This window comes from Alexandromys fortis, unplaced genomic scaffold, assembly GCF_014885135.2.
Source record: "Alexandromys fortis isolate MF-2015 unplaced genomic scaffold, M_Fortis_MF-2015_v1.1 scaffold_67, whole genome shotgun sequence".
Lineage (NCBI taxonomy): Eukaryota > Metazoa > Chordata > Mammalia > Rodentia > Cricetidae > Alexandromys > Alexandromys fortis.
Genome location: NW_026067945.1, coordinates 5,938,274 through 5,947,490, shown reverse-complemented (window position 1 = coordinate 5,947,490; position 9,217 = coordinate 5,938,274).

The window sequence follows — 9,217 nt, the reverse complement described above, 5'->3', positions numbered from 1 at the left end:
TCCCCCTCCCTCGTCAGCCCAAAGAGCAATCAGGGTTCCCTGCCCTGTGGGAAGTCCAAGGACCACCCACCTCCATCCAGGTCTAGTAAGGTGAGCATCCACGAAACTGCCTAGGCTCCCACGAAACCAATAGGTACAGTAGGATCAAAAACCCATTGCCATTGTTCTTGAGGTCTCAGTAGTCCTCATTGTCCCCTATGTTCAGCGAGACCGGTTTTAACCCAGGCTTTTTCAGACCCAGGCCAGCTGGCCTTGGTGAGTTCCCGATAGAACATCCCCCTTGTCTCAGTGTATGGGTGCACCCCTCGCGGTCCTGAGTTCCTTGCTTGTGCTTTTAAAATGTCCAAGATGGATTGAAAACTGCAGATCCCTTCAGCTCACCTTTCTCCACCTTGGCAATAGTTTGGCCTGGATGATTCTTTGTTATTCAGAGTGTCCCCTAGGCCTCTACTTACCACACACCTTTCCTCATACCCCACTCAGGGTGATAACCAAAACTGTCTCAGACTTGCAAACCCCTGGACTAGAATGATGAGAGTCAAGCCAGACTTCTGAAAATGCAAAAGTTTAGCATCTGTAGATGAGGAACCTGAGTCTATTGAAGGAGATGGGGGATATTGTGCATATAAAGAAGATTAAAATGGGGCTGGAGAGATGGCTCCATCATTAAAATGCTTCCCGATTAAGCTAAGGACCTAAATTCCACCTCAGGACCAGCTTAAATGCCAGGAATTGTGACAAATGCTAGTAACCCCAGTGTTTTTGAGGCAGAGACAGGCAGATTACTCCGATTTGCTGACTAGTCATCTTAACCTAATGGGCTAGACCCGGGTCTCATAGAAAGACTTTGGACAAAAAAATCTCCAGAGAAATACACATACATACATACATACATACATACATACATACAGAGAGAGAGAGAGAGAGAGAGAGAGAGAGAGAGAGAGAGAGAGACGCATGCACTGTTGAAAATAGACAGATTGAAAGTTTAATGTCAGACATCCTTGAAATGTCTGTACCAGCTAAGGCTACAGACTTTCCCCTGAGGGACACTCAGAAACTGTCACCAGAATCTGACACTGGAGTTCTGCTGTCCTGTTTACATTGCTTAGCTTCTTTACTATAAACAGAGCACAGATCAAGACAGTCCCTCAGTCTTTGCCTGAGAGAAAAGTCATTAAGGCCAGGATGACACTGCTTGCTGTTTATTTGATTCCTCCTGTGTCCGGGCTCTTTTCCATAGAGTATCTCCACTGTTCCCCTCAAGATCTTTGCGAGGCCAATAGCAGCTTCTCTGGGTCTCCGTTTCCCTGATGTAGCATGAATGAAGGCAGAGGATGTCCTGCCTCACCTGAATGACAGGATCACGACAACAAAATTTAACTGCCATCCTTCTGCGAAGGGGTGGCATTCAGGACGTTGCAGGTGTGACTATGAGCTGCATCCAGCAGCCCCAAGCCTCTGAGTAAGAGACGATTCTGCTTAAGCGTAATTATTCTGTATGTAGAAACCGAAAAATAAGTGTGTTATCTGATACTGATTGCCAGCTTGACAGAATCTGGAACTACTTAGGAGGCGAATCTTGAAGACTATGGGGAAGGTTCTAGACTGGGTTACTTGAAGTGAGAACCCCACCCGAAATAGGGGCAGCCCCTATGTCATGAGCTGAGACACTAAAATAGAATAAAAAAAAAAAAAAAAACAAAGCAGAGGTGAGATCGATGACAACCAGCATCCATTGCGCTCTGCCCCCTGACTGTGCTTTCAGAGTGTCAAGTTGTCTATGCTCCTGCCTCTGCACCTTCCCTGCCATGATAGATTGACCTTAAATTGCTCTGCCTGGGATTTTGTCTTAGCAGTCAGGAACAGCAGCTAATCCTGGGGGTGTGGCGATAGCTTTGCTCTTCCTTCCTTCGCCTGTGACTGATTGTTGTAAGACTCCTTCACTAAAATGGAGGGCCTTTGGTTCCCTGCGTCCACCTTCTAGGCTGTCATTTGGAATTAGAATTCTCTACATGGCTGAAGTTTAATAGGAGAACGAAAGCGTTCTGAACAACAGCCGTGATGACCTTCCTCCAAACGTAGACTTACACTCTTGACCGTGTTCATGACTCTCCCATCCAAAGCTGCTTGCTATTGCATCTTGGCTTTTCTCATCTTGTGCCATGCTGAGGCCTTTTCCATCGTAAACTGGTTCCCACACGTGGGTGAAGAAGTTACTCAGCTGCATGAGGGACTCAGTGAAGATATGAATGATGCCAGCCCTTATTGCTTTCCCTGCCCTCTACCCCATTCAGTCTCAGGAGTAAAGAAAAAGTATTTATAGATTCAGGCTATGGGGGGGGGTCCGAATATGCTGAGCTGGAAGATGGCAAATCCTTGAGATCACTGGCCAGTCAGTGTAGCCAATCAGTGAGCTCCAGGTTCGGTGACAGACCCTATATCAAAATAAATAAACAAACAAACAAACACATAATACATACTTACATATATAATGTGGAGAATCAGCAGCTGATTCAGCAATTGAAAGTATTTGTGACCTGAGCACCATTGTAGAAGAGAACCAGTTCCTGGAACTTGCTCTTTGACCCCCACATATGCAGTGTGGAATGGGCAGGTACACACATACACACACAAATATAATAATCAGTTATACACAGTTAGATGTGATTGGTACTACAGAGAATTAGACACAGCTAGCTTCACACAGACAGGTAGGATTTCAGCTAAACTAAAAGAATGCTTTTGACTCTCTGCCAAGGGCCAGTGTAGTGTGCTCCATTTCCTACTTCACTGAGTTAGCCACACCAAAGGCATGAGACAGACTCTAACCCCTGAGATTTAGGTCATGAAAGGGGAGGCCAAGAGCAATTAAACCATTATTAGTTTCTCCTGCTTGGGGGACACGTCATCTGAGCTGTGATCCAGGTCTAGCTAAACCCATGTTCCATCCTTTTTTTCCTTTTACGTGGAACAACAAGAAAAACAAAACAAAACAAAACTGCTCTTTAAGTTAAGGAAATGGAGACTTCAAATTTTCCACCTACCCAGGAAATGACAGGGTGAACCCTAGGTCAGAGGAGAGTTACTGGAGGCTCAGAACCCTTCAGCTCTCTGCATCAACACCCCGCAGTGAGCTAAATGCCACCCCCTCCTAAAAGAACAGCAATTGAACATTGCCTTGTTGTCTGAAGAACTTAATGACCCTCCTATCCCAAGCCTCGGGATGCTCACATTGTGATAGACTGTGGCTTTCAATGATCATTTCCAGCATAGATGATATTGCAGAAAGCTCACGGGGAAGCAGGCAAGTTCATGGCGGATGAGAGCAGGCTTTCTCGTCTGCTTATCTATGAGACCATAGAATGTCCTTGCATAACTCTAGCTAGACACACTTTTAAGCCTGGCTAGGCCACTTGTCCATGCCCACAGCAGCTTCATAAAAACCCCCGTGGGGCAAATTGTGGGGGTGAATGGAGACTAGAGGGTCACAGGCTGCGTCCACACTGCTCACTTTTTCCTGCTCATCTAGTGTTGGGTGAAGAGGCGCCACTGGCTCTTGTTCCCACAGGAAGATGGAAGGATGAAGGAGTGCTGGGATTTCAATCAGGGGGGCTAATGAACTTCCCCCTATACTCAGGTGACTAAATATGGATTACTCTAATAAAACAGACCCCTAGACCTCTATCTATCTATCTATCTATCTATCTATCTATCTATCTATCTATCTATCATCTATCTATCTATCTATCTATCTACACACACACACACACACACACACACACACACACACACACACACACCAATGCCACATGAGTACCAAATGCTCTTCTGCTCTTCTAGGAGATCAGGATACAGTTGTGAGCACAGAAATATTCTGCCCCATCCAGCTTATATCTTTGTAGGGCAAAGAGAGTACCAGACAGGGTTGGCAGACACCATGTTCTATTGATGTTCTATTGTGTTTTCACACTAGGTCTTTTGATATGAAAGCAGAAATGAAAATAAAACTAAAGAAAACGATCCTCTCAAGGAGGCCTTGAAGGAGCAAAGAATACAGAGGCCCAGTGCACAGCTGGAAAATCTATTTGGCTAATCTTAACTACTCTAGAATAATCCTGGTAGGGCTATCCCACCCTCCTTCCTTCCTCTACTGAGGTACCTTTATGTTGTTACCAGTTATATCCATCATCACCAACTTTGACACACGTGGTGCAGTTTTCTCTTGTGTTCATGTAAGGAAGTGGGAAGACCTAAGCAATTGTTGTGGACCTGTCTGTTATTATTGTTCTCCATTCATTCGCCACAATGATGGTTCGAATTCACCTATAACAAGCTGTAAGGCCTCTCAGTCTGTGAAAACTCCCTTTCCCGCATGCTTCCAGCATTTGGTGTTATCAGAGGCTGCTGGCTAACCTGATGGGGTGAACGTGAGCTCTCATTATTTGGATCTGTATTTCCCAATGCCAAAGGGAGAAATAGTAGGTGTTTGGTCCCAACATTTGTTGAGATGTGGGGGGCTCCTCCACAATCAGTCTTTTCAGAACTTGCTTGTTTTTTTTTTTCTTCTGGCCCAGCTGTCTTTGAGTAATGCAGAATTTTAATGTATACTTGACATGATCTTTAAGTATCAAAATATATTATCTTGGAATGTAGGGCCTTAAAATGCCTTAGGGTAAAGGGAAACAGAGGTTAATAAGAGAGTTTTAATTTGGTTTATTCAAATAAAGTAATATCTGACTTGCCCTTTGACATGTCAAGAATATTTCTTATGCTGGCATTAACATATTCTCTTCACTTTATGTGAACGGATTTTAGTGTTTTTCTTCCAGCTTTTAGTATCAAAACATAAAATAAGGGGGAACGTGTGCATGCGTAAGTGTTCATTTGTGTCAGGTGCATATGAGTGTAGAGACTAAAGGACATCAGTCACCTTCATCATCAGATGAAAATATTTTATAGACTGAGTCGTCACCCTGGCTCCTATATTTTTGTGTCTGTATAAAGATAACTGTATCTTATTTTAAACGGAAAGTGGATTTTCTCCCACGAGTTTATACGGCCACATCTTTTCCCAGGCTCAATATCTCTCTGGGTGGGTCCACTGCTGAGGTCCTTATCCCACCACCCATCTCAAGCGAAGTCTTCTTTGCGTAGGGTTGCTCAATACATCTCCAACTCCAGCTGAACATGGCACCCCCCCCCCCTTTTTTTTTTTTTTTTTTACAAAAATCTCCTCAGCTGTGCCAGACCTCAACGCTTCCAGACAAATGCACTGGTTCTGAAGAGGGTCAAAATACCAACTGTGTTAAGGTTGTAATTAAGATTTTAAATTATTTGAGGGATAATTGATCTCTTTAGGAAACGCAGCCTTCCTGTTTGTGAAATAAGCCCATCTCCATAAGCCTTGACCGTGTCCCTTCAAACAGTGACACGCTAGTCTCCAACAGGTCGTCTACTCCTTGAGTTTATTATCACATATATCTGTGCTGCCTGGGAGTCTTTTAAAGATTATATTTCCTCCTGGGTCACTTCTTGTGGGCAGGGACATAATCACATAAAATATGAATATATAGAATTGTATATATAAAACTTCCAAAAATCATTTGACATTTTTAGCCAAAATTTTTGCTGTCTGTAATCGTGGCATTAGTCTTGTAAGAGTGGATCCCATTTTTTTTCTCTTGTACATCATCACACTGTGTAGATCCCGGGCACGGGGGCGAAGGGTGTGGCCAGGCTCCTTACTTCTGAAGAATATTCTTGGCCTTTCAATAATAAATAAAATTGCCAAGGTGTTTGCAAACAGTTTATCAAATGAAGGAAGTTTCTGTTTGTTTCCATATAGATGAATAGACCCTAACATAGTCAGAGTTTGCAGAGGGCTTGATGGCCGATGGTTCTTCTAGATGTTAAAATGTGAGGTGGAGGGATGGAGGAATGTGTTATTTTCAGTGAAAACAGCCACACTTGACTGAGAGTGATTCTCTTGAACAGTGTTGCCAGCATCTAGCCTTACTTTCCTAGAATGGTGGGATTTCATCTCTTATTCCACAAAAGAAAAATTATGAGTCACAAAAGCTTACGACACAAAAATTACATGTTCAAAAGTTCTTGTAAAAAGTATGAAGCTATCAGACTAAGTTTGGGTTTCTGAATCTCATATTGGAACAGAATTTCAGAAATCATGTGCTGGTTAAATGACCCGTCATGGTGACATCCACATTTTCTAGAAAATTTCCTCTTAATAACTATATTTTTCAGTAAGCTTGTTGCTAGGTACAAAAATATTTTCTAGGCTTTGTTTTGTTTGGGTTTTCCTCTAAGCACACTGACTTCTCTAAGTCTAAAGGATGTAATTTTCAAAAATTAAACATAACGGCTAAAGAAAAAAATGTTATGTAATAAAGTTAAATGCTTTTCATAAATGTATTGCAGACCCTCTGAAGGGTGTAGTGATGTGGGAGTGTCATATATCAATCTGTTGATTTCATTGGTTAAGTAATAATAAACCAACTGCTTGGCCTCATAGCTTAGAACATAGGTGGGCGGAATAAACAGAATAGGATGCTGGGCGGAAGAGGAAGTGAGGTCAGACTCTGTGCTGCTTCCAGAGGGACCGGACAGCCGCCATGCTCTGCTCTCCCAGGCAGCTGCAACCCACGATGGACTTAGGCTAGAATCTTCCCGGTAAGCGCACCTTGGGGTGCTTACACACATCATTAGAAATGGGCTAGTCCAGGTGCGAGAATTAGCCTGTAAGGGCTAGAGTTCATGGGCCAAGCAGTTCTTAAATGAATACAGTTTGTGTGTTGTTATTTCGGGCATGAGCTAGCCAAGCGGCCAGGGTGTTGGGGACGCAGCCCCGCCGCTCATATTACAACAGTGTAGGAAGACAGAGAGGATGCTTAGAAAGACTAGAAAGGTCCCTGGGTGCATCACACTCCCAACAGTCCCTCGGGGAAGTCAGGTGCTAGCAGTTGGAGGTGATGCCCTTCTCTCTGACCAACCCCCCCATCTTTCAGATGTCTCTCCCTTTTCTCATCTCTGCTTCTCTCCCCTAGTCTTCCCACAAACGTGGAGAAACAGATACCCTCTACTTCACACAGGCAGTCCCTGGGGCCCATCATGGTTCACTATGGCCCTAGAAAGACTCACAGGGCTTGAAGAACACTAATTGTGTTAAGCTTTTTCACAACGAAAGAATATGAAATCAACAAAAGAACGACTCACATGGGAATAGGGTCCACAAGAGACTCGGCAAGAAACCCGGCTATAGACTCCTAATGGAATAACAGGTTGAGTGAGCTCCAAACCCCTAATTACTAGTAGCTGCTTGTAGGGCCACAGGAACTCATGAGTCCTTCCTCTCCTACAATAGGATGCAGAGCAGCCCAATCCTGTGCAGGTCTTTTACCAGAAGCCACAATTTCTATGAAACCGAAAACGTAGCAGCAGCGGTGCTCTGAAGACGACATTCTAGCTGACTTATCTTTCCTCCCACTCCTACATTCGTTTTGTCTCCTCTTTCCCGATGTTTCCTGAGGCCTATTCCCCCTTGGCTAGACCCTCAATAGTCCATTATTCTCTATTCCAGTTGGAAGTCACGGCAGTTACCCCTCGCTATGCACGGAGAAGCATCTCGGACCACAGCTGGCAGCAGCATTCAGCTGTGGGCATAAACCTAGGTATTAAGAAGGCAATTGGAGGGTCACATTATGTCCATTTAGTAAACAACATCAGTAGCCACCCGCACATAGGTCTAGGACCTCCCCAACTACAGGCTTCTGACCAGGCTTACAGTATCAGAGGTGGCTTCTCTGGGAGTGAGGCTCAAATCTGATTTTGCAGCACAGGTCTTCGTCCAGTCATCAGGAAATGGATACCTAGGCTGTTTTCACCTTTGGAGGGGGTACTGTCAATGGTGCTGTTACATATATAAGAAAGAATTTTACTTTTTAATGCCCTGCCACTTTGACTGTAACCCAGACCAATTTATTTATTTATTTATTTATTTATTTATTTATTTATTTATTTATTTATTTATTTATTTATTTATTTATGATTTCTGTCTCTTCCCCGCCACCGCCTCCCATTTCCCTCCCCCTCCTCCAATCCAGTCCCCCTTCCTTGTCAGCCCAAAGAGCAATCAGGGTTCCCTGTCCTGTGGGAAGTCCAAGGACCTCCCACCTCCATCCAGGTCTAGTAAGGTGAGCATCCAAACTGCCTAGGCTCCCACAAAGCCAGTACGTGCAGTAGGATCAAAAACCCATTGCCATTGTTCTTGAGTTCTGGAGCACTGGACAGAAATCTCAAGGTCCAAATCAGAAGCAGAAGGAGAGAGAGCACGAGCAAGAAACTCAGGACCGCGAGGGGTGCACCCACACACTGAGACAATGGGGATATTCTATCGGGAACTCACCAAGGCCAGCTGGCCTGGGTCTGAAAAAGCATGGGATAAAACCGGACTCGCTGAACATAGCGGACAGACTAAATTTTTTTTTTATGTTAAAGCTACTTGACGGACACATTTATTTGTAACACTAACTTGTTATTATCACTGATTTAGAATGTGCTATGTGGCTTAGGCTGTCCTCAAACTTGCAGCCTTCTTGCTTCTGACTCTTAAGGGCTGGGGTTATCTAAGTGTGGCCATCATGACTAGCTCAGAGGCAAATTTTAAGTTCAACATCACACAGGGTGGACAGGAAGAAAGGTCCATCATAAAATCAGCAATGAAAAGAGTGTAGTTTATCTCCAGCTACACGGAGAGCAAAGCAAACACAGTTTCAAAGCTGTCACATGAGTCTGGAAGGCTGGGTCGGTGGGAAAATTAGGAAAATGTGTGCTGTGCAACTGCGAAAACTTGGGTTCGGATCCCAAACACCAAATGCTAAGTGGGCAAGGAAGCCTTTTAATCCCCACATGCCCGAAAGGGAGACAAGGAATCCTGGAAGCAACCTGGATAGCTATACTGGCCAAATTGGTACTTTGATATCAAAAGTGAAGTCCTCCACACCCGTGAACACATGTTCATACATCTGCACACCCATGTGCCCACTCCTGTCTCAAGCACTCACACAGGCATAAACACCACACACACATTTAGTTTTTTGGATATTAAAGATTCTTCCATGAGAGAAAGCAATTTATTTCATGATACTAGGAATTAAAAAAAATATGTACCCAAAACATAGATCTAAAAATACATGAATCA